The 27,515-nt window shown below is 39.7% G+C and overlaps 1 protein-coding gene across 1 annotated transcript in view; it reads left to right on the top strand.

Moving 5' to 3' along the window:
- LOC149147832 (FRIGIDA-like protein 3) overlaps window positions 1–27,515 on the top strand; it is an 85,373-nt gene that overhangs the window by 7,240 nt on the left and 50,618 nt on the right. The window lies entirely within an intron of this gene.

The raw sequence follows: 27,515 nt of genomic DNA, 5'->3' as shown, positions 1-27,515 counted from the left end.
TACCATGCAGTATTTGAAGTCCCTTGTCTCCAATATGTCTAAGTCTTTGATGCCACAACATGGTTTTTTCTCTTGAGACGACTATATTTTCAGCTCCACTTTCAGGAACCACAAAACTGTTGCACCCATTAATAATAGTGCTACCTAGAAGCTTGTACATAGTTCCAATCTAAAGTCCCTGCATCAATACCAGTGCTCCCTAAACCATCCTGCAGGTACCTTTCTCAAACATTGTTTTTACACTTGCATCATCCATCTTGCTTACAAAAATTAGATTTCTTACTAATGGAGGAATATGAAAAACACCAAGAATTGTTCTAATCCTTCCACATTGAAACTTCAACTTGAATTTTCCACATCCCATGATTTTTTCCTTCTTTTCATCCTCTAAGAATACATCACCACCATCATATTTCTCATACTCATAGTACCACTCCCTATGGGGAGTGAAGTGAAAGGATGCACCTGAGTCAATCAACCATGCCTCATGATCTACATGTGTACTTGAATAATAAGCCAAGTACACATCCCCACCTTCGTCTAAGGTGGTTTTCACCTCCACAAAAGGAGCATCATTAAATCCCTTTCCTTTCTCAGGAATTTTAGATTTATAATCATTTTTATAGTTCCCTTCTTGTCTGCATTTCCAGCATCTTTACAGGTTTTCCTAGAGATTTATATCTCCCTCTATATTTATATCTCTCACTTGAGGACTTATTTTTGTTTGTATTTTGGGACTGTTCTCTCATGGACAAGGCATCTCCATATTTTTCCATCTCATCTCCTCTAAAAACAAGGATGATAGCAACAACCAGACTATCCCATGAATCTAGTAGAGAACACAATAGACTGATGCACTTATCTTCATCTGAAATTTTAATATCAATAGATAATAACTGGCTCACCACAATATTAAAGGCATTTAATCCTTTGTCATCGAGTCTCCATCCTTCATTATTAGGTTATACAACTTTTTGAACAAGAACAATTTTTCACAAGAGACTTAGAATGATATAAAGTGCCTAACTTGTCCTATAAAGCCTTGGTTGTAGCTTCTCTTGAAACATTCAACAATACTAAATATAATATGCACAACTATGTTGTGCTCTTTGCCCTCCAATCCAACATCACCCAGCCTTCTATTGACATTGTCTTTGGTTCAGTACCTATATCTACTATGATCCACTGATCTTTATCCACCAACAGATGCTCCATATTGAGCTTTCACAACTCAAAACTCTATCCATTAAATTTGTCGATCTCTATCTTTCCACTATTCGCCATCTCCATTCATTGCAAGAATTGATCCCACAGATCTCCCACTATAATAGGGTCTACCACAGTCCTGAGCAAAACCCCTTATCAAAAAATGCATTATGTTGAAGCTGAAAAAACTCTGATACCTAATATAAGTTTTAACCCTATACAAAAATTACCTGCCCATGAATTATTAAAACAAAAAAAAATGCAATGGTGAAACATAAAACAAATATACATAGAGATTTTCATTTGGATCCCAAAACCGGGACTACTACAAAAACAAATTTTTCATTATATTCCTTTCAATGTTAAAATACATATATATACATGTTGAAGCATTCATAAACCCCAATCCACTAACCTTGGATTATAACATAATCATAATTCCCTTGACCAAATCTACAAAATACCATGGGGAAAAGACCGTCATGCCCAAAACCATGTGCAAAAACCATGTACAAAGACACGGGTAGGTTTGCCCACCATATTTGGGTCTAGCCCCCCATCCTTGGGTTTGGTCAACTATTATTGGGTCTCCATGATGCGTAGAAAGAATATAACACACACCCAAAAGGAGACTTGATGACCAAGCATCTAAACGCCTTCAATACTATGGTAAGCCAGTTATTATTTGTTGATATTAAAATTTTACATGAAAATAAGTGCATCAATTTGTTATGTTTTGTACCATACCCATGGGATAGTCTGGTTATTTCCATAGGTAGGAACATAACTACCTTAAAATCGAATGAAATAGTCTCATCCTTGTTGTCGAAGAAGATGATATCGAAAAACATGGAGAATGAAAATGACGATGCCTTTTCTATAAGAGGATACTCCTAGACCATAAATAGAAATAAATCCTCAAGTGGTAGATCTAAATCTAAAGGGAGATATAAATCTCTAGGAAAATTCATAAAGGCATGCTAGAAATGTGGAAAGTAAGGGCACTGCAAGAGGATTCTAGATCTAAAACTTCTTAGAAATGAAAGGGATCTAATGATGCAACTTTTGTAGAGGTGAAACCACCTCAGATGAAGGTGGGATGTGTACTTGGATTTTTTGACTAAACATGTAGATCATAAGGCATGGTTAATTAAATCAAGTACATCCTTTCATATGACTCCCCATAGGGAGTGGTTTTGCAAATATGAGAAAAAGGATGGTCGTGATGTATTCCTAGGTAATGAAAAGAAGACCAGAATCATAGGATGAGGAAAATTCAAGTTAAATTTAATAGGTAAAAGGATTAGAATTTTTTTTTGTTGTTTTGCACATTCCAAGATTTTCCATAAATATAATTTTTATAAGCACGATGGATGATGCAAGTTTGAAGATAGTGTTTAAAAAAGATACCTACATGATCGTTCAAGAAGCATTGGTGTTGATGCAGGGAGTTCAAATCAGAACTCTGTACAAATTGCTAGGAAGAACTATTATTAATGGGTGCAATAGTTTTGTTGTTCTTGAAAGTGGAGCGACATATGTTGTAGTCTCTAGAGAAAAGACTCTATTATGGCATCAAATACTAAAGCATATTAGAGATAAGGGCCTTCAAATATTACATGGTAATGGTATGGTAGAAGGTATGTCTACTTTCTCTTTAGATTTTTCTTTCTATGAACATTTTGTATATCAGAAGCATAATCGGGTGAGTTTTTCTTCTGTTGCCAAAAGGGAGAAGGAATATTAGTGCTTTGTGCACAATGATGTGTTTGGACTTGTCTTGGTTCCATCACTAGGTAAATTTGTGTACTACATATCATTTATAGATGACTTCTTTAGTAATACATGGATATATTTCCTCATGAAGAAATATGAAGTCTTTGACAGGTTTAAAGAATTTAAGGCTCTAGTGGAAAATTAGATAGAGAAGAAGATTAAGGTGTTGAGGATAGATAATGGCTAGGAAATCTGCAAGAAAGAATTCAAAGCATTTTGTAAAAAGTGTGGTATATCATGGCAGAAGACTACTCCATATGCACATCAACAACATAGATTTGTAGAAAGGATGAACACGATGTAGATGGAAAAGGAAAGAATCATGCTCAGTGACTCGATTAGGGTTGGAATTCTAAGAAGAAGTAGTGGATACTACATGTTACTTGTATAATATATCATCTTCACTAGCATTGGAGGATAAGACTCCACATGAGGTATGGAATGGTAAGACACCCTCTATGTAACATCTTAAGTATTTGGCTACACTACATATGTACATGTTTGAAAGAAGAAAAGAACCAAGTTGGATAGTAAATCTGAAAGGTTCATCTTTATCAGGAATAAAGATGATTTAAAAGTTTACAAGATTTGGAACCCATAAATAAAGAAGGTAGTGTACAATCAAGATATGGTATTTAGATAAATGAAGGATGTCATGAAATAGGAAGTCCTACCAAGGGAAAAGGAACTAGAGAATATAGAGTTTGATCTAAAGGATGAAGAATCAAACTCCACAAAAGAACAAGAATAAAAAGAAGAAGAACCACACACTTCGATTTTAAGGAGACCAGTTTGAGAAAGAAGGAATCTAGAGAGGTATAGTCCATATGATTTCCATTCAAATTTTTCTTTATTTATTATTTATGATGATCCAATAACTATTAGGGAAGTAGTGGATTTAAAGGATGGAAAGCTCTGGAAAGGGGCCATGGTTGCAGAAATGGCAACCTTAGACAAGAATGAGGCTTGGGATTTGGTGGAGTTTTTGGCTAGAAGAAAACCCATTGGAAACAAATGGGCATTTAAGAAGAAGATGAATGAATAAGGAAAAGTGGAGAAATACAAAGATTGATTAGTGGAAAAAGGTTATTCCTAGGTGTTTGGTATTGATTTCAGTGATATTTTTTCTACTTTTGTAATGTTAGCTTCTATTAGATTACTTTTAATGTTGCTACTTTTGATTTTTAGGTAGAACATATGAGCATGAAGAAAACATTCTTACATGGGGATCTGGAAGAAGAGATCTACATGAAGTAGCCAAAAGGATTCATAGTGAAGGCTAAGAAAGAATTGGTGTGTAGGTTAAAGAATTCCCTATATGGGTTATAGGAATGACCAATGACGTGGTAAAAAAAATATGATGCATATATATAGGGACTTGGATCCATAAGGAGAAAAGCGGATCACTGTGTGTACTGTTAGCTACCTATACCAATAGGTTTCATATTTCATGATTGGCAAAGAAAGTTCCAAATATGCTCTGCTTTGATGATACAAAGATCCCATATTTCCAAAAGGAGACAAGGTGTGTATATAGTTTCATGTTGATTAAGTTTTGATGGATGGTCCAAAAGCCTAATCTGGATCATGCCAGGTTTCAATTTTTCTGTTGTAGAATAGAGAAAGAAGTCTGTCCAAACTGTTTAATCTTGGCAGACCAGTAGCTTAGGTAGAGAAGTAAGGTTCCCAACTGCTTAATCTGGGACCTTGGAAGCAATAAGGGTAGTTCTACATAGAAAATCAAAAGGAAAAATCCAAAGAAAAGAAAAGGCACATAAGGGTCTACAAGTCTAAGTGCACCCTCCATGAAGAAACAAAAAAATGCTAGGCAAGTAGATGGGTAGGCAGATGGGGTTGCAGAAATGTCATTCCTTACAACTCAATGTGTGCTAACCTATTCACAAAGGAATAGCAATGGATTGAGAAGGTCTTCTTCTCCATCATGTTGCAGCAAAACAAAGAAGCGTGACTAACTTCCTTTTCCCCCTTTTTACCTTCATTACTAACATCCCTTCATCAGTTGTGTTGATGAAAGAATTTGAGGTTTTATGCTGGTTCTTATTCCTTTGAAAGCCACATTTCTTGTCTAAAAATCTTTTTATTTTGATCTACTCCATAAGCTAAGTTATCTCCACATAAACTTAGTGATTTCACTCCTCATTCACCTTTTCCATCCATATTAACCCCTAACTTCTACTATCTAAATCCCCTATGTTACCCTTTCCCTACTGTTATAACACTATGGTATAAATATCCCTCCCCTTGGCATTATAGCCATATGTTCACTATCAAGGATTAAATTGACATCTGGTCAGTTTAAGAGCCCTAAGCCTTACCCCCCTTTCCCCTCCAGAAGTCATTTAACCCATTAAACCCTTCATTTGCTAAGAAACCTTGCGGTAAACCCCATTTTACCCCTAACCCGCTTCATTTGCAAATACATATAAAAACCCACTTTTTCCATTTATCCAAAGTCTTAGCGCTATCCGCATTTTTATAAAAAAACATTGAAAAAACCATGCAGACCGCCAAATTCCTAAGGTTCCCGCCGGGCGCAAATCTCAAAAGAAATATTATTTTAATCCCGCCCCCCATCCGTATCGTTCGGCCACCTCAACGATCCGTCGACCGTCGGATCGGGCCCTTTTCATCCGACGACCCTCGTGCATTTCGGACCGGCCCCGACGTCCGAAAGATACCGTCCGAAATTTCTCAGAGGGTGACGTCAAGCCTCTGCCACGCGTCACCCCCACATCGTATCGGAGGCCCCTCTGACATTTCCACTTCTGTATGCAAGGCGGTGCGATATGAAACCGCGAACCACTTCCGGTTTCGGTCAACCCGCCTGCCAGCGTCACTGCCAGCGTCACCGCCAGCGTCATCGCCGCGTCGGCACCCCCGTCCGCCTGTGCTCCACCTGTCTGCCACCTCACCATCCCTGTCGATCTCTCTTATGCCGCCACGTCACCCGATGATGTCATGCTGACGTCATCCGACCTTGACCCCACCTGATGACGTCATGCTGACGTCATCCAAAAAAAGCGCCAATGTTCCAAAAAATCCATATTTTGGCCAAAATTTCGCGTTTTTTGCACTTTTTGCAAAAACGGCTGTCGTTTTCTCTGCATGTTTTTCACGTCCAAACTCACGCCAACCTGCTGAATTCGACCTGGAGACCGCTGGCGCGCCATTTCCACCTGCATTCGTGACCATTGTTAACAGTTGCCAGGTATTTATCCCTGTAAATCCCTCCTGCGCCTCGTTTTGTCTGTGAAACGCCAAAAATAGCTTAAAACAGCGAAAAAACACATAATTCACCGGCGAATCCCCTGCGCCTAGTCCCCATTTGCACTGTAAGGTCGAAATTCACCAGCTGAGCTTTATATTACCAGAGTTTTCATAAAACTTACATTTTGTTCGCGCAATCGTGGACTGGTAGCCTAAACTGCACCAATTTGCTGTGAAAAAGAGTTTAAAGCCAGGCATTTGTCTTATCCATACTTTGAGCAGTATTTCAATTGCTGTAATTAACCATTTATTCTCTGTTCATCAGTAATTCACCTTTCTTTTAAAGAAAAACTCTTTGGTGTTGCTCTGCACAGTAACACCAGTCTATAAACAACAGAAATCCTAAAAGTGACCATGGATCCTCCAATAGCACCTGTAGCCTTGAATGATGCCCCTTTAAATGCCCCTCAGAGAGAATTGGAATGGCAACCTCTAGCAAACCTGGATTATCAAATATCAGAGGAAATGTTGATGAAGACCAAGTTCCACATCCGCCTGCTAAATGAATTGAAGGCTAAACATGAGAGTGGAACAGATGTATTGGGCATATGGGACTCTTCTCTCCCTATCTTCAAGCTCCCTCAGGTCAACCAGTTCCCTGATTTAATCCACCTATGTGTCGAATGCTATGACCCTACTCAGAGGGTTGTGCTTGATCCTTCAGGCTCAGTTGTTTTCTATATCACCCCTGAAGCTATCAAAGAGATGCTGAACTTCAAGACTGAGAAGAAATTAGTCCCTTTATCACTAATAGATTTGATAAATCAAGGAGCTAGATTGACAGATGCTCAGGTCACCAAACTCAATCAGCTGTACATTGGCTCTGACTCTGTGAAGTATACTCCTATTAACCAAGTATACCTCAACCAATTGGGCAGAGATCTTGCAGACATGATTAGTCCCATTTTGGGCTATAATTCAATTGAATTTGTTCATGAAACTGTGCTAGTGATCATGCTCATGTTTGCTCCTGGCAAGTCTCCAATTTGCTATGACTATGCCACCTACATCTCTGATAAGATACATGAGCAGTTGATGAACTTGGCAAGAGAAAAGGTGTTCAGATACACCTCTTACATCTACCACTTAATCCTATATTATCAACATGAAAAGTTTTCTTTTGCTGTGAAAAGAGTGGATGCCCAAGGCAATCCAAGGTCAGTGGTCTATTGGTCCTCTGTCTTCCACTGCAGACCTGACTCTCCATATACTTACTGTGAGTTCATAGATCTCTTCATCCACCCAGCCATGTCTCTGATGATGAGCTCACCTCCTCCAAGACTAACTGATGAGATGCAAAGGGTACTTCAGTTGTCTAAATCTTATAGCATTGGGGACTGGTACTTCTACCAGAACCACAAAGTTATAAGGATATATGGGTGTGAGTTGCCCCCATACAGATTGCCCAAATATGTGCCCATGAGATTGTTTGCCCTGGAATACCTCAGGCAATTTTGGAATGCTGATGTGCTACACTTTTCAGGCAGAGGCAAGAAAGCAGAGCTCAAGGTCAGGAACCAATTAGGCCACTTTATCTACAACAAAAGCGAGGAAGGTTGGCAAGAGGCGGATAGAATGTTAGAATCCCTTGGCTTGCAAACCAGTTTCCTTTGGAAACCATATGACCCCAATCACTTCATAAGCCTAAGAAGGGTCAAATATAGGTTGGCCTGTTATGACCACGTAAGACTTCCTCATATAGAAAAGTATGCAAATCAAACAAAGTGGAGGAGAGGAACCTTAGAGGAGCCTATCACACAAGAAGAGTTAAATCAAAGAGCACTAAGAAATATGAAAAAGGTGGCTGACCTAGAGCTTTGTTCACAGGTGTTTACTCTTCCAAGCACTCAACTGGGAATAGCTGCATCTTCCTCCACAGCAAATCAGCAAGCAGCCAAAGCTACCGAGCAAACCTCTACCAAAGGCAAGGAAAAGGAAATGGAACCAGAACAGCCACCTCATGAGGAGGTACAGCAGCAACAACAATAGGTACAACAACCACAAGAGGGGCAGCAAGAGAAAAAGCAACCACTACAGCAAGAAAAGGCAGTTGAGGCCTCAATCCTCCTAGCCAGGAAACAACAGTTGAAGCCTCAATCCTCCAAACCCCACAAAAGGAGGATATAAGTAGAAAGAGGGACAGAGAGACTCCCCTCACAACAACAACAACTCAAGGGGAGAAAAGACACAAAATGAATCCCCTTTCAGAAGAGGAAATGCCTATGGGGCAATCTTTGGGCATGGGCCCACCAAGTATGGAGGCCTCAGCAAGTTCCTTCCAGCAGGAACAAGAGAGGATAGTGGGAGGAGAAGTCAGCTCCTCAAGCCAGCAGAGAGAAGGTGAACTGAGCATCAAACAGCAGTTCATTGACATAAAGAGGAGGAATGAGCCAATAAAAATACAGCTATATAATCATTTGTTGAAAATGGCTCCCACTAACCAGCAAAGACTAATGTCTGCATATGATGTTAATGAAGGCAAAATGATCATGAGTCACTTCATGCCAACTGCATTGCAACCACAGTCCCCTAGAGATTACATAAGGACCAACCTTGAGGTCCTTGCCAAGGACATCCACCCAATGGACAAAATCGAATTGCATAAGCAAACGGGTGAGATGGTGTATGCCTCCTTGGCAGATAAGACATTGGATAACTACAGGCTAGAAAATAGCCTAAATAATACAGCTGCCCAACTTGAGTTGGAAAGAGCATCCTCTCAAGCAAAGGACAACAGGATCAGGGCCTTAGAAGATATAATCATAGAGATTGGGCATGACCCCAAGGACATCAAGGGCATACAAGCATTATTGAAATTGAGGGATGCAGACATGGCAGCTTTGAGGAAAAAGATCAAAATCCCAGCAACTATTCACCCTCAAACGGAAGAAGTTTCCCAGCTGAGACATGATCAAGATGCAGTAGCTTTGCTGGTGTCTTTATACAAACAGCTGATCCAGACTCAAGAAAAGTTGGGAGAATCAGAGGCTGCACAGGCAGCATTGCAAGCAGCATTACAGCAAAAGGAAGGAGGTCAAACATCTCAGCCTCCTCCAGAAATAATTAACCTTGAGGAAGCTCCTCCAACTACTGTTCCCCTCACTCAACAAACAGAACAGGCAGCACCTCCTACTTCAGCACCACCACCAACAACAGAGCAGGCCCCAAGCCTGGACATGCAAAAGCTGAGAAATGAGATTCAGGCCCTGGAAGCCCAAATGACAGAATTAAATGAGGCCAGGGAGAATTTAGCCAAGGTAAATGAAAGATATGATAAATCCAAGCAGACTGTGGCAGAAAAGGGTAGGGATATAAAAGCCCTCAAAGACAGGATAAAGGAGGTGGAGAAAGAGCTCACACTGGATAAAGTAGTGGCTGAGCTCAAGACAGTGCTATGGGCCAATATTGGCCAAACCATCACTGATCAATGGCAGTATATTGAGACAATACATGAGCAGTTGGAGCTCATTGCAAAAGCACAGAGGGAAATCCAGAGATCAAGGGCCTCTCTAGGCAATATGCCTGAAGTTGCCAACAAGATGATCAATGTGCTTAATAATAGAACAAGTGCTCAGTTAGCAACTATGGGAATCTCCAACAGGACTGAGACTATTTTGTTAATAAAGAGGGTCCTAACACTAAGAAACCTGGTGCAGACATTAGAAAGAAGGACCCAAGACATGCAGACAGAGGTCAATAGATTCATGGACAAATTTGTGGTATTGCAAAACAGAGGTCTCCCTGGCTTACTGAACAGCGCAGGAAGGCTACTTACACATGAGCAATATGCCAAGAGGGTCAACACATTCGCCACAAATCAGATCACTGAAAGGCCCAGCACCTCAGAGGAAACAGGGCCAGCTACAGGACAAAGTCTCTACAACAGGGTAGAAAACTTATTTTTTATCATGGATGAGATCAAACATCTGTTTGAAGTGCCTCCCAACTTCTACAAATACACAGAGGCAGATGAGACATTAGAGGCAATTCTGAGACATCAATTGCCCACACAGGAATACTGGACCAAAATGATACAGTTGATATTATAAACCAGAGCCTGTAAATCAAATTTTCATTTAAATTCATAGGTGATCATGCACAGGAAAATTTGATAAAATCAGCATGCATGAAAAGGAAAAGGCTGGGCCAACTCAGCAGAACTAATCGGCCAATAAAGCAAGATTGACAGCTACAGATGACAGGGCCAAAAAACTACAGCACGACAGCCATAAAGGCACATTTTTCCAGAGTTAAAGCAGAACGTTCAGACCGACTCAGTGGCCTCCAAAGGTCAAAATATCTTCTGACATACATAAAGAGCACTTATTTTGTATTCAATGATGTAATAACTTTCTTATCTACTATCTTGAAAAGTGGGTGAACGTATTCATTTCTAGAATGACTCAAGGCTCCAGATATTTTGTATGACCAATTGTATATATTCCCCCTCGCATAATCTTGCAGGGGTTGTTGTTGATCTCTCTTCAAGAGTTTCTTATGCTGTAAATTTCCAGACTATTAATACAAAAGCTGATGGAATTTCCAAAGCTCTGCGTTATCTGAGTCATTGTGGTGTTTTGCTGAATGTTACAGGATTCCTGCGTGTTTCATGAATCAATAAGTTTTCTTCAAACTCTTAGTTATGTGTTTTGTCATCTTCTCATAGCTCATTCATGTTCTGTGTTTTACAGTTAATGGCAAAGAAAAAGAATAGTTCTAGGATTTAATCACAGATTACTCTAGACTCAATCTATGCTATTATAAATGTTTTCTTCAGTTACAGTTATAAAGGTGTAATTCTTAATTGCTGCACTTTCAAACTATATACTTTCACAGTGATTGTTGTTTCAGGAATTCAAGTTTGCTCCTGTGCAACATATCTCTTTCTCACACCCAGCTTAGTGGAAAATTCTTAATTGCCTTTCACTGGTTGAACACACCTCATAATCACAATTTCAGATTTGTTCCATGAGATATTTAAATGGCCCTGTAATTTCAGTAACTCAACTCAATATTCAGTCAACCTGTAGCCACAGACTCCATTGCCCAATGGACTAATACTGCCTGAAAACTTACACCTTAGATGCAGAAGACATCCCTCAACCAAAACATAAAACAAAACCCTGAACATCATAGCTAGCCTAAAATACTACCAAAACAGAGACAAATCATAAAGAGAGAGCCCTCTCTGATTACAGTTTGGCTAGAAACTGTAATCCAAAGATTGGTTAGTGGTTACCCCGGCCGTATTCCCTTGGGAGTCAAAGGGAACAACCTGGGAGTTAACATAATTGGCGACTCCACTGGGGACAAAGCATATTATTTTTCAACTGTGGTCTGTCCATAGACTGTGGTTCTAAAAGCTTGAGAAGTCCCTTAAAACAGTCCTAAAATATCCTAAAAATACCAAAAAGAAATTCAGAAGTTGGCTCCCAAGAAGAATCCACGATATACAAGGTCAAATCCTGACCCAAATCCACCAGCTGTTTTTGAAAATCCTAATACAATCCCTAAGATCATTAGGAAGCAGCAGGGACAGGAAACTCTTGCTGATTCAAGTCCTGAGACAGCCCATCCAAACCCTGTTCCAACTCCAATCAAGGTTCTATTTCGGTCTACCCTTGATTCCCCCAATTCACCATCCACATCTCAAAGCCCTCCTTTCACACCTCCATCCACTGCACATATTCCCTTGACCAAAACTCTAGTTTCCACCTTTCCCACTACCCCTGTTGTACCAGTCATTCATGCTATCCCAGTTATCCCTGTCAACCCTATAAATCCTGCAAGTATGGCTAATAGATATGCACCCCTGCAGTTACCTGCCAATGCTCCAGCTCTACCTCAGGACTATCAATCCAAGATCTCATATTTTGACTCCACTGGCCCTTTCACAGCAATTCAGCATGCCAGAAGGATGCAAGACCACTTTGAGAACTATGAAATAGATGATGACAGTGTGAGAATGAGAATCTTTGTTCAGAGCCTCACAGGGGATGTAAGAACTTGGTTTAGATCACTGGCTGCAAATACCATCACAACACCTGATGACCTTTATCAAGCCTTTACTAATAGATGGGAGAAGAAGAAAGATCCCCTGCACATACTTGGTGAATATGACACAATCAAATGAGGTCCTCAAGAGACCGTTTTGGAGTATTGTGCAAGATTCAATAATGTATATAACGCAATACCACAGAATTTAAGACCTCCCCCTGATTTAGCCTTGTACAAATTTCCTGATGGTTTTGACCCTGATATGGCATATCAATTGAAGGAAAGAGCTCCTGAAACCCTTGAAGATGCCCAAAAGGTTGCTGTCACAGTAGAGGCTAACCTTATTGCCAAAAGAAACAGGGCAAGATTGGAAAAGAGAACCACTTTTAAAGAAGAACCCTCAGCCTTTGATCAAAAATTGGATGCAATACTTACTGGTATGAAGAGATTGGGTGATAGAGTAGAATCAGTTGAGAGAAAGTCATCATGGGAAGCACCACAAAATAACCCTATCAGGAATCCAAATTTTAGGAGAAATCAAATCCCAAACACTGGCAAAACCGGTTCTGATCCAGACATAAGGCCTCCTTTCCAGGAAAACTATACTGAGGCATCCACTTCAAATGAGCAAACAGATGACACCCACATTAACCTAATGGGCCTGAATGATGAGCAGCAAGTTTTCTTGAGTCAAGAGGATCATAAAGATGATGACATTCAGCAATTCCAAACCAGGTCAGGTGAGTCATTTGACTTTAAACAAGGATATGACACAGCTATTTATGAAGTTCATAAACAATATAAGCTAAGAAGCAGAACTATAAATGTGACACAGCCTGACAAGACAAAGGACACCACACAGCCTACGAAAGCTATTATCACGGAACCAGGTGACAAAACTTGTCCAATTACAGATGAGGTAACAGTTGAGGAAATAGCTGAAACTTCTCCCTCAAAACAGCAACCAGTAGATTCATCACCCTTGCAGCCCAATCCAAGTAACACTCCTCAAGAGATGAGTAAGAAGGACAAGCCGCAAGACCAAGATAAGAATCAAGAAGAAGACTTAGTGAACAAGGAAAAGACTGTCATCCACAACCCCAAAATCCAATCTGAAAAACCCTTTGACTTAGAAGCTGAAATTGGCAAACTAAAAGTAGCTATTCCTCTTTCAGAACTAGCCAAGCATGACATTTATAGACAACAAATCAAGAAGTCCCTTCAAATTACTCGTAATAAAGATAATGTCAATGTGTTGGATGACACCCCAGAATTACTGTTCGGTCCAGAAGTTGATGGAAAAACAGCAGTCACAGGTGTCTTACCTTTCTATGTCAGCCTGCATGTTCATGACAAGATACTACACAACGCAATGTTTGACTCAGGTGCCTCTCACAACTTGATGCCTAAATCAGTCATGGAAAGATTGAATCTAGATATTACAAGACCATACAAGGACTTATTCTCATTTGACTCCAGCCAAGTTAAGTGTTTAGGTCTGATAAAAGATCTATGTGTGTCTGTAGTTCAGTACCCAAATAAAACAATTCTAATGGACGTTGTAGTTGCTGATATCCCACCCAAATATGGGATGCTGTTATCAAGGTCATGGGGGGCTAAACTCCAAGGTTCCCTACAACTAGACATGTCATATGCAACCATCTCAGTCTTTGGTCAACCCAAGAGGTTATATAGAGAGTCACTTATGAAATACATGGTCAGCAGTGAAGAAAAACGTCAAAACTTTCCCATATATGCTGTCCATTCTGACATAGACTCATACATTCTTTTCAATGACAATACAGGTCTTACAAATAATGATGTTGAAACCAAAACACTTGAACAAGATCATGACATTAATGAACAAGCTGCTGCCCTAGAAATAGAGCTGATCCAAACAAGTAATGAGATTGTCCTAAAAGACAAAATAAGTGAAAAACCAGAACTTCAACTCACTATCCCAGATCACAGAGAAGTTGTTAAATCTCCCCTAGAAAAAGAGAACCTATGGTTTCTAGAATTTGATGGGTCAGTTAACAAATTAGGGGCAGGAGCTGGGGTTTGGATACATAACAAGCAGAACAATCATGCAGAAGGTCGAGCCTATAGACTAAATTTCAGATGCACTAATAACATGGCAGAATATGAAGCTCTCTTGCTAGGCCTTAAGCTAGTAAAATCCTTACAAGCCATAAAAGTTTCAATCATGGGAGATTCAGACTTGATTATCCAACAAGTAAAGGGAAATTTTGTTACTAATGATAAAAGACTGAGATCTTATAGATCTGTTGCTGCTGAACTACTACAGTCCTTCACTGAATTTCAAATTACCAAGATTCCCAAGACCCATAACCTGCATGCTCATAGCTTGGCCACATTTGCAAGCACCTGAAAGTTACCTTTTGAGCCCCACCATTGCTTTACAGCTGAGGTAAAACACAGACCTTTTGTCCCAAACAATGTCAAAGACTGGCAAGTATTTGAAGATGATGCACAAATAAATAATTTCCTAACCCTGCAACAAGAATTTGCAGGACTAAATATTGACATTGAAGGAGCAAGTCAATCACAAATACTTGAGGGAGCAAGTCAATCACAAATACTTGAGGGAGCAAGTCAATCACAAATACTTGAAAGAGCAAGTCAATCACAAATACAGAGTGAACAGAATAACAAGCCACTATCACCCAGGACAGCTCACCAAATCCTACATCCAACAATTTTCAACAAAGACAGTATACAAAAAATTCAACAAATTAGTTGTGAAAAAGTGGCTGATGCTGAGGCTGAAGTAATACAATTGAAAGACAATTTTCTTCCAACGGGCCTAACTCCACTAGAGGATATTTTTGATTCAAATGATGTCCCAAGAAAACCAAAAATGCAGCCCCTTAACTCTGCCATTGAAGAATGCAACATTGGAACCATTGAGAAACCCAAGATAATAAAATTATCTGCATCCCTACCTCCTGATCAGAAGCCTAAATACATTGACCTTTTCAAAGAGTTTCAAGATTTTTTTGCATGGAGTTATGAGGACTTAAAATCCTATGACACCTCTGTGATTCAACACACTACCCCTCTCAAGCCAAATCAAAAACCCTTTAAGCAAAAATTGAGGAGAATCAATCCTATGCTTCTCCCAGCAATGGAGCAAGAGGTACAAAAAATGTTTAAAGCTGGTATCATAGCACCAATCAGGTTTTCTGATTGGATCTCAAATTTAGTGCCCACAAGAAAGAAAACTGGTGAAATAAGACTCTGTGTTGATCTTAGAAATCTAAACCAAGTGTCTCTCAAAGACAACTATCCCCTACCTAAGATGGATCACATTCTCCAAAGAGTGGTAGGAGCATCAAGGATCTCATTACTGGATGGATTCTCAGGTTTTAATCAAATCCTAGTGCACCCTGATGATCAAGACAAAACTGCATTCACAACCCCATGGGGAACTTTCAAATATGTAAAAATGCCTTTTGGATTGAAAAATGCAGGGGCAACATTTCAAAGAGCAATGGATATTGCTTTTGCCAAGGAGATTCATGACTTTCTTGTCATTTATTTAGATGACCTCACACCTTTCTCAAAATCAGACCAAGAACACTTGAAGCACTTAAGACAGATTTTCTTAACATGTAGGAAATATGGAATTTCCTTGAATCCCAAGAAGTCTCTATTTGGTTTGGAAGAAGGTAAGTTGTTAGGACATATCATTTCTAAGGATGGCATAAGAATTGACCCAGACAGGATACAAGCTATCTTACAAATGCCCCACCCAAGAAACATCAAAGAATTGCAAGCCTTCTTGGGTAAGATCAACTTCTTAAGAAGGTTTATCCCAAACTTAGCAGAATTGATCAGATTACTAAATAACATGCTAAAGAAGGATTCAAAAGTGAAATGGACAGTTGAGGCAAATCAAGCCTTTGAAGGTATAAAGTTGGCCCTTACCCAAACCCCAGTCTTAACAAATCCTCAATTTGACAGAGAATTTATCATTTTCTCATTTGCCTCCCAGCATACCATTGCTGTTGTTTTATTACAAAAACATGACCAAGGAAATGAGAAACCCATTGCTTTCTTTAGCAGAGCTCTTAGAGATGCACCTCTGAAATATCAGATCACGGAGAAGCAAGCATATGCTCTAGTCAAGGCCATTAAAGACTTTAGGATTTACATCCTTTATTCCCATGTTATAGCTTATGTGCCAAGTCCCATCGTAAAGGACATTCTCACTCAAGAAAACTTAGAGGGTAGAAGAGGAAAATGGATTGCCAACATCTTGGAATTTGATATTGAGATAAAACCAACAAAACTGATAAAAGGGCAAGGCTTGGCCAAACTAATGACAGAAGCAAACTTCCAAGCCCTAGACATAAACCAACTGGACAATGAACCGGAGCTGGCGACTCCAAAGATCAATGTAGCCTTTGAACAATCCCCTTGGTACTCTGATATATGCTATGTGTTACAAAACCTGTGTGCTCCACCAGGATTGTCCAAAACTAAGTGTAGGTTCCTAAAAATGAAAGCTTCAAGATTTTGTGTCATGGAAGGAAATTTGCTTTGGAAAAACCATGAAGGTATACTGTTAAACTGCCTGCTTGAAAATGACACTAACAATATTACCAAAGAATTTCATGCAGGTGACTGTGGTGGACACTTGTATTGGAAGTCCATTGTGGATAAGATACTAAGGGCTGGTTACTATTGGCCCACTGTTTTCTCTGATGTCAAGAAATTTACCACCTCCTGTCATAAATGTCAAGTGTTTGAGGGAAAAAGAAAGTTACTACCACTTCCTTTGAGGCCTATTGCAACAGAGAGACCTTTTCAACAATGGGGCTTGGATTTCATTGGGGAAATTCACCCTTCATCTTCAGGCCAACATAGATGGATTCTAACAGCTACAGACTACTTTACTAAATGGATTGAAGTTGTTCCATGCAGACAAGCAAATGATTCCACTATCATTCAGTTTCTTGAGACTAATATTCTTTCTAGATTTGGTTGTCCTGATAAAATAATAACAGACAATGCTGCTACCTTCAGATCTAAGAAAATGGTGAATTTCTACCACAAATTTCACATTACCTTGGGCCATTCTACTGCATATTATCCCCAAGGAAATGGCCTTGCTGAATCATCAAACAAAAGCCTTGTGAACATCATAAAGAAGGTATTGGAAGAAAATAAGAAGAATTGGCATAAGAAGCTTGTGAATGCCTTATGGGCAGATAGACTAACAACCAAAAGATCAATTGGGATCAGCCCATATGAGTTAGTTTATGAATTAGAAGCCAAATTTCCTTCATCACTGGGAATCCCTGTCATGAAATTACTTCAAGAGAATCAAGCTGAGCCAAATGATATGCAAAGAAGGATAAATCAAATAATATGTTTGCAGCAAACTAGAGACCAAGTTTACAACAGAGTTCAAGCTTTACAAGAAAAGTTAAAGAAAGCCTTTGACAGAAGGACCAAGGCAGAAGATTTTAATGTTGGAGACAAAGTCCTCAAGTGGGACTCAAGAAGAGAAGATAAGGGAAAACATGGAAAATTTTATTCCCTTTGGAGAGGACCATTTGCTGTTCAAGCAGTACAAGGAAACAATACTTATTTCCTTAAAAGTCTTAATGAAACTGATTTGGATGAAGGTCCTGTGAATGGCAGGATGTTGAAGCACTATTTTGACTACTATCCATGAGTGCAGCATAAGTTTCCCCTGTACATAATCAACTGTATATATTATCTTTTAGCAGGTAAATAGTTCAGTTTGAGAAGTCACTACAAATAAGCAGAAAAGGGACTTTACATCCCAGAAATTCCACAGAGATAATAGCCTCTAGTTTTGAAATACAAAGCAGCACACTTCAAGTTTTGGTAAAAGCATTCAAGGGCTAAGGCATTCTGACCTGCTGTTCTTGGCTGTTCAAATGGAAAAGCCATCCCCATGTGGAGCCACTGTTAGCTACCTATACCAATAGGTTTCATATTTCATGATTGGCAAAGAAAGTTCCAAATATGCTCTGCTTTGGTGATACAAAGATCCCATATTTCCAAAAGGAGACAAGGTGTGTATATATTTTCATGTTGATTAAGTTTTGATGGATGGTCCAAAAACCTAATCTGGATCATGCCATGTTTCAATTTTTCTGTTGTAGAATAGAGAAAGAAGTCTGTCCAAACTGTTTAATCTTGGCAGACCAGTAGCTTAGGTAGAGAAGTAAGGTTCCCAACTGCTTAATCTGGGACCTTGGAAGCAATAAGGGTAGTTCTACATAGAAAATCAAAAGGAAAAAGCCAAAGAAAAGAAAAGGCACATAAGGGTCTGCAAGTCTAAGTGCACCCTCCATGAAGAAACAAAAAAATGCTAGGCAAGTAGATGGGTAGGCAGATGGGGTTGCAGAAATTTCATTCCTTACAACTCAATGTGTGCTAACCTATTCACAAAGGAATATCAATGGATTGAGAAGATCTTCTTCTCCATCATGTTGCAGCAAAACAAAGAAGCATGACTAACTTCCTTTTCCCCCTTTTACCTTCATTACTAACATCCTTTCATCAGTTGTGTTCATGAAAGAATTTGAGGTTTTATGCTGGTTCTTATTCCTTTGAAAGCCACATTTCTTGTCTAAAAATCTTTTTATTTTGATCTACTCCATAAGCTAAGTTATCTTCACATAAACTTAGTGATTTCACTCCTCATTCACCTTTTCCATCCATATTAACCCTAACTTCTATTATCTAAATCCCCTATGTTACCCTTTCCCTACTATTATAACACTATGGTGTATAAATCCCAAGCATTGTATAAATATCCCTCCCCTTGGCATTATAGCCATATGTTCACTATCAGGGATTAAATTGACATCTGGTCAGTTTAAGAGCCCTAAGCCTTACCCCCCTTTCCCCTCCAGAAGTCATTTAACCCATTAAACCCTTCATTTGCTAAGAAACCTTGCGGTAAACCCCTTTTTACCCCTAACCCGCTTCATTTGCAAATACATATAAAAACCCACTTTTTCCATTTATCCAAAGTCTTAGCGCTATCCGCATTTTTATAAAAAAACATTGAAAAAACCATGCAGACCGCCAAATTCCTAAGGTTCCCGCTGGGCGCAAATCTCAAAATAAATATTATTTTAATCCCGCCCCCCATCCGTATCGTCCGGCCACCTCAACGATCCGTCGACCGTCGGATCGTGCCCTTTTCATCCGACGGCCCTCGTGCATTTCGGACCAGCCCCGACGTCCGAAAGATACCGTCCGAAATTTGTCAAAGGGTGACGTCAGGCCTCTGCCACGCGTCACCCCCACATCGTATCGGAGGCCCCTCTGACATTTCCACTTCCGTATGGAAGGCGGTGCGATATGAAACCGCAAACCACTTCCGGTTTCGGTCAACCCACCTGCCAACGTCACTGCCAGCGTCACCGCTAGCGTCATCGTCGCGTCGGCGCCCCCATCCGCATGTGCTCCACCTGTCTGCCACCTCACCATCCCCGTGGATCTCTCTTATGCTGCCACATCACCCGATGACGTCATGCTGACGTCATCCGACCTTGACCCCACCTGATGACGTCATGCTGACGTCATCCAAAAAATGCGCCAATGTTCCAAAAACTCCATATTTTGGCCAAAATTTCTCGTTTTTTTGCACTTTTTGCAAAAACGGCTATCGTTTTCTCTGCATGTTTTTCACGTCCAAACTCACGCCAACCTGCTGAATTCGACCTGGAGACCGCTGGCGCGCCATTTCCACCTGCATTCGTGACCATTGTTAACAGTTGCCAGGTATTTATCCCTGTAAATCCCTCCTGCGCCTCATTTTGTCTGTGAAACGCCAAAAATAGCTTAAAACAGTGAAAAAACACATAATTCACCGGCGAATCCCCTGTGCCTAGTCCCCATTTGCACTGTAAGGTCGAAATTCACCAGCTGAGCTTTATATTACCAGAGTTTTCATAAAACTTACATTCTGTTCGCGCAATCGTGGACTGGTAGCCTAAACTGCACCAATTTGCTGTGAAAAAGAGTTTAAAGCCAGGCATTTGTCTTATCCATACTTTGAGCAGTATTTCAATTGCTGTAATTAACCATTTATTCTCTGTTCATCATTAATTCACCTTTCTTTTAAAGAAAAACTCTTTGGTGTTGCTCTGCACAGTAACACCAGTCTATAAACAACAGAAATCCTAAAAGTGACCATGCCCCTTTAAATGCCCCTCAGAGAGAATTGGAATGGCAACCTCTAGCAGACCTGGATTATCAAATATCAGAGGAAATGCTGATGAAGACCAAGTTCCACATCCACCTGCTAAATGAATTGAAGGCTAAACATGAGATTGGAACAGATGTATTGGGCATATGGGACTCTTCTCTCCCTATCTTCAAGCTCCCTCAGGTCAACCAGTTCCCTGATTTAATCCACCTATGTGCCGAATGCTATGACCCTACTTAGAGGGTTGTGCTTGATCCTTCAGGCTCAGTTGTTTTCTATATCACCCCTGAAGCTATCAAAGAGATGCTGAACTTCAAGACTGAGAAGAAATTAGTCCCTTTATCACTAATAGATTTGATAAATCAAGGAGCTAGATTGACAGATGCTCAGGTCACCAAACTCAATCAGCTATACATTGGCTCTGACTCTGTGAAGTATCCTCCTATTAACCAAGTATACCTCAACCAATTGGGCAGAGATCTTGCAGACATGATTAGTCCCATTTTGGGCTATAATTCAATTGAATTTGTTCATGAAACTGTGCTAGTGATCATGCTCATGTTTGCTCCTGGCAAGTCTCCAATCTGCTATGACTATGCCACCTACATCTCTGATAAGATACATGAGCAGTTGATGAACTTGGAAAGAGAAAAGGTGTTCAGATACACCTCTTACATCTACCACTTAATCCTATATTATCAACATGAAAAGTTTTCTTTTGTTGTGAAAAGAGTGGATGCCCAAGGCAATCCAAGGTCAATGGTCTATTGGTCCTCTGTCTTCCACTGTAGACCTGACTCTCCATATACTTACTGTGAGTTCATAGATCTCTTCATCCACCCAGCCATGTCTCTGATGATGAGCTCACCTCCTCCAAGACTAACTGATGAGATGCAAAGGGTACTTCAGTTGTCTAAACCTTACAGCATTGGGGACTGGTACTTCTACCAAAACCACATAGTTATAAGGATATATGGGTGTGAGTTGCCCCCATACAGATTGCCCAAATATGTTCCCATGAGATTGTTTGCCCTGGAATACTTCAGGCAATTTGGGAATGCTGATTTTCTACACTTTTCAGGCAGAGGCAAGAAAGCACAGCTCAAGGTCAGGAACCAATTAGGCCACTTTATCTACAACAAAAGGGAGGAAGGTTGGCAAGAGGCGGATAGAATGTTAGAATCCCTTGGCTTGCAAACCTGTTTCCTTTGGAAACCATATGACCCCAATCACTTCATAAGCCTAAGAAGGGTCAAATATAGGCTGGCCTGTTATGACCACGTAAGACTTCCTCATATAGAAAAGTATGCAAATCAAAAAAAGTGGAGGAGAGGAACCTTAGAGGAGCCTATCACACAAGAAGAGTTAAATCAAAGAGCACTAAGAAATATGAAAAAGGTGGCTGACCTAGAGCTTTGTTCACAGGTGTTTACTCTTCCAAGCACTCAAGTGGGAATAGCTGCATCTTCCTCCACAGCAAATCAGCAAGCAGCCAAAGCTACCGAGCAAACCTCTACCAAAGGCAAGGAAAAGGAAATGGAACCAGAACAGCCACCTCATGAGGAGGTACAGCAGCAACAACAACAGGTACAACAGCCACAAGAGGGGCAACAAGAGAAAGAGCAGCCACTACAGCAAGAAAAGGCAGCTGAGGCCCCAATTTTTACTGAGCAGCAGCCACCACAAATTGTGCCTCCTAGGCAGGAAACAACAGCTGAAGCCTCAATCCTCCAAACCCCACAAAAGGAGGATATAAGTAGAAAGAGGGACAGAGAGACTCCCCTCACAACAACAACAACTCAAGGGGAGAAAAGACACAGAATGAATCCCCTTTCAGAAGAGGAAATGCCTATGGGGCAATCTTTGGGCATGGGCCCACCAAGTATGGAGGCCTCAGCAAGTTCCTTCCAGCAGGAACAAGAGAGGATAGTGGGAGGAGAAGTCAGCTCCTCAAGCCAGCAGAGAGAAGGTGAACTGAGCATCAAGCAGCAGTTCATTGACATAAAGAGGAGGAATGAGCCAATAAAAATACAGTTATATAATCATTTGTTGAAAATGGCTCCCACTAACCAGCAAAGACTAATGTCTGCATATGATGTTAATGAAGGCAAAATGATCATGAGTCACTTCATGCCAACTGCATTGCAACCACAGTCCCCTGGAGATTACATAAGGACCAACCTTGAGGTCCTTGCCAAGGACATCCACCCAATGGACAAAATCGAATTGCATAAGCAAACGGGTGAGATGGTGTATGCCTCCTTGGCAGATAAGACATTGGATAACTACAGGATAGAAAATAGCCTAAATAATACAGCTGCCCAACTTGAGTTGGAAAGAGCATCCTCTCAAGCAAGGGACAACAGGATCAGGGCCTTAGAAGATATAATCATAGAGTTTGGGCATGACCCCAAGGACATCAAGGGCATACAAGCATTATTGAAATTGAGGGATGCAGACATGGCAGCTTTGAGGAAAAAGATCAAAATCCTAGCAACTATTCACCCTCAAACGGAAGAAGTTGCCCAGCTGAGACATGATCAAGATGCGGTAGCTTTGTTGGTGTCTTTATACAAACATCTGATCCAGACTCAAGAAAAGTTGGGAGAATCAGAGGCTGCACAGGCAGCATTGCAAGTAGCATTACAGCAAAAGGAAGGAGGTCAAACATCTTAGCCTCCTCCAGAAATAATTAACCTTGAGGAAGCTCCTCCAACTACTGTTCCCCTCACTCAACAAACAGAACAGGCAGCACCTCCTACTTCAGCACCACCACCAACAACAGAGCAGGCCCCAAGGGTGGACATGCAAAAGCTGAGAAATGAGATTCAGGCCCTGGAAGCCCAAATGACAGAATTAAATGAGGCCAGGGAGAATTTAGCCAAGGTAAATGAAAGATATGATAAATCCAAGCAGACTGTGGCAGAAAAGGGCAGGGAAATAAAAGCCCTCAAAGACAGGATAAAGGAGCTGGAGAAAGAGCTCACACTGGATAAAGTAGTGGCTGAGCTCAAGACAGTGCTATGGGCCAATATTGGCCAATCCATCACTGATCAATGGCAGTATATTGAGACAATACATGAGCAGTTGGAGCTCATTGCAAAAGCACAGAGGGAAATCCAGAGATCAAGGGCCTCTCTATGCAATATGCCTGAAGTTGCCAACAGGATGATCAATGTGCTTAATAATAGAACAAGTGCTCAGGTAGCAACTATGGGAATCTCCAACAGGACTAAGACTATTTTGTTAATAAAGAGGGTCCTAACACTAAGAAACCTGGTGCAGACATTAGAAAGAAGGACCCAGGACATGCAGATAAAGGTCAATAGATTCATGGACAAATTTGTGGTATTGCAAAACAGAGGTCTCCCTGGCTTACTGAACAGCGCAGGAAGGCTACTTACACATGAGCAATATGCCAAGAGGTTCAACACATTCGCCACAAATCAGATCACTGAAAGGCCCAGCACCTCAGAGGAAACAGGGCCACCTACAGGACAAAGTCTCTACAACAAGGTAGAAAACTTATTTTTTATCATGGATGAGATCAAACATCTGTTTGAAGTGCCTCCCAACTTCTACAAATACACAGAGGCAGATGAGACATTAGAGGCAATTCTGAGACATCAATTGCCCACACAGGAATACTGGACCAAAATGATACAGTTGATATTATAAACCAGAGCCTGTAAATCAAATTTTCATTTAAATTCATAGGTGATCATGCGCAGGAAAATTTGATAAAATCAGCATGCATGAAAAGGAAAAGGCTGGGCCAACTCAGCAGAACTAATCGGCCAATAAAGCAAGATTGACAGCTACAGATGACAGGGCCAAAAAACTACAGCACGACAGCCGTAAAGGCACATTTTTCCAGAGTTAAAGCAGAACGTTCAGACCGACTCAGTGGCCTCCAAAGGTCAACATATCTTCTGACATACATAAAGAGCACTTATTTTGTATTCAATGATGTAATAACTTTCTTATCTACTATCTTGAAAAGTGGGTGAACGTATTCATTTCTAGAATGACTCAAGGCTCCAGATATTTTGTATGACCAATTGTATATATTCCCCCCTCGCATAAGTTTGCAGGGGTTGTTGTTGATCTCTCTTCAAGAGTTTCTTATGCTGTAAATTTCCAGACTATTAATACAAAAGCTGATGGAATTTCCAAAGCTCTGCGTTATCTGAGTCATTGTGGTGTTTTGCTGAATGTTACAGGATTCCTGCGTGTTTCATGAATCAATAAGTTTTCTTCAAACTCTTAGTTATGTGTTTTGTCATCTTCTCATAGCTCATTCATGTTCTGTGTTTTACAGTTAATGGCAAAGAAAAAGAATAGTTCTAGGATTTAATCACAGATTACTCTAGACTCAATCTATGCTATTATAAATGTTTTCTTCAGTTACAGTTATAAAGGTGTAATTCTTAATTGTTGCACTTTCAAACTATATACTTTCACAGTGAATTTTGTTTCAGGAATTCAAGTTTGCTCCTGTGCAACATATCTCTTTCTCACACCCAGCTTAGTGGAAAATTCTTAATTGCCTTTCACTGGTTGAACACACCTCATAATCACAATTTCATATTTGTTCCATGAGATATTTAAATGGCCCTATAATTTAAGTAACTCAACTCAATATTCAGTCAACCTGTAGCCACAGACTCCATTGCCCAATGGACTAATACTGCCTGAAAACTTACACCTTAGATGCAGAAGACATCCCTCAACCAAAACATAAAACAAAACCCTGAACATCATAGCTAGCCTAAAATACTATCAAAACAGAGACAAATCATAAAGAGAGAGCCCTCTCTGATTACAGTTTGGCTAGAAACTGTAATCCAAAGATTGGTTAGTGGTTACCCCGGCCGTATTCCCTTGGGAGTCAAAGGGAACAACCTGGGAGTTAACATGTACTATAAATTAGTTAGTGATCATGTTATTTATTTGGTCTTGTCTATGGATGATATGTTGCTGAAGAAATGACAAAGAAATTATCAAGGATGTGAAGACCCAATTGTCCTCTAAATTCAACATGAAGGATATAGGCACTGCAAACTTCATTTTGGGCATGGAAATTAAATGAGAATGGGAAAAGACGAAGTTATAGTTAAACCAATGGAAGTGTGTCGATACAATATTACAAAGGTTTAATATGTAGGATAGTAAACTAGTAAAGGTTCATATTCATGTAGGTGTAAATTTATTTGTAGAATAGTGTCCAAAGGCATAGGAAGAAGAAGAGGACATGTCGTATGTTCCACATGTGAGAGCAGTTTGTAGTTTGATGTATGCAATGGTATGTAAGAGATCATACAATGCACATCCATTGGGAATATTGAGTAGGTTTATGTTAAAATAGGGAAGGATCACTAAACAACAATAAATTGAGATTTTAAGTATCTGCGTAGCACTAGTGATTATGGTTTGTGCTACTACAATGCATAAATCCTCTAATGTGCACTCTCCCTATCCCTCTTAGCTAGTCTAATTGTCTATGGAACAAATGCACTAAAAGATAATGGAACCACTTTTCCTCGTAGTGGTTGGTTATAAGACAACTCGATAGCCCACTTGTGTTTAGGTTTGACTCCCTCAAATCTTAACCAAAGTTACAATATGGACTCTTCTAGAGTAATCTTTATCAATATCATGTGGCTAACCGCTTTTCCATGAGTAGTGGGGGATGGTGAGGAACCTTGTTGAAATAGGATGGCAAAAATAGGAAGGTCAACTTCTAAGTGGCATAAAAATTTTCATACAAACTCCAATTGGGGAAATTCTTGCACTCTTGGTAAGGTATCTATGATTAGAATAGGAAAAAAGGGTGTTGTGCTAAAATGACAAATTTTTGGCCCATAAAAGTGTCATCCAATGCCTTAAATTATTGTCAAAAGATTTCAGTGATCCATATTTATGTAGCAACAAAATGAAATATAGGTTTAAATAGAAAAACAAAGCTACAACAAAAAATGAACTTCAATTCATTAATAAAAAATAATGAATAATTATTTATATGCAAAATGGAAACAAACTAGACCAGGCAATGGTAACTATATTTGAGAAGAGATGTGGAAGGTACATGCCTTCTAAAGTATGTTACAATGAGGTTCTCAAACCTTTTTATTATTTAGAAATAATGGAAAACCCTAAACGTCCAAAAACCTAACCCTAGGAGATGAATCACCAAAAGTATGTGGACCCTCTTAGGGTTAGTTGGTACATCATCTTCCTGGGTTTTGTAACTTTGGCATATGATCTTCGTTTGATGCATATGATACCTTGTTAGAAAGATTTATCTGAGGACTACAAATTTTAATAGTAGATCCCTAATATCTTCTAATGGTCTGCTTTTTTTCCCAAAACACACGTCATTTAAGGCCTCAAAATGACTCCAGAAGTTTAGGACCCAAAAAATTTCCTAAAATAGTAAATTGTGCTACAATTAAGGAAATTGAAAGAAAATGTGGTGGGGGTCCAAATGGAATAGGTGGGTGGCCACCAATATCCACCTAGATAATTCATACCCCAATTTACCAAATGGGGCCTCGCTGGTAAAAATGGTCTTGTGAGCTTATTCCTCCACTTTTTCAACTCTAAAAACTTTGATATGGATGACAAAGAAGAAGATGATCCAATATGAATCATTGATGCACCATAATATATGAAACAAACATTAATATTATATGTTTTAATTGATAAAGAAACATAAAAGCAAACAATTTTACATTTCTGAAATCATTACTTATTGAGGCATCATTGCTAATAAAGTTCCTTGTATCCATTTTATTTTTGAATTTATTATACTTTCCTTTTGAAAAATCCCTAGCAAAATTACCAATATTTCCACACTAGTAATAGGCATCATTTTTCTTCATATTTTCATTTGTTGTTGGTCATAGTGGTGTTCATTGATACAACTTTCAATGTGGCTTTCGTCTTTATTTCTCTCCCACAATTTTCCTTTGAATAGTTGTTTTCCTTTGGCTACCAATGCCAAATTGGAACTTTGAGACAC

Source organism: Pinus tabuliformis, chromosome 9 (genome assembly GCF_031772625.1).
Source record: "Pinus tabuliformis cultivar Carrire ecotype Pingquan chromosome 9, CPIR1, whole genome shotgun sequence".
In the NCBI taxonomy this organism is placed as follows: domain Eukaryota; kingdom Viridiplantae; phylum Streptophyta; class Pinopsida; order Pinales; family Pinaceae; genus Pinus; species Pinus tabuliformis.
The sequence above is the reverse complement of the archived record's forward strand: the minus strand, read 5'-3'. Positions and strand labels throughout refer to the sequence as shown.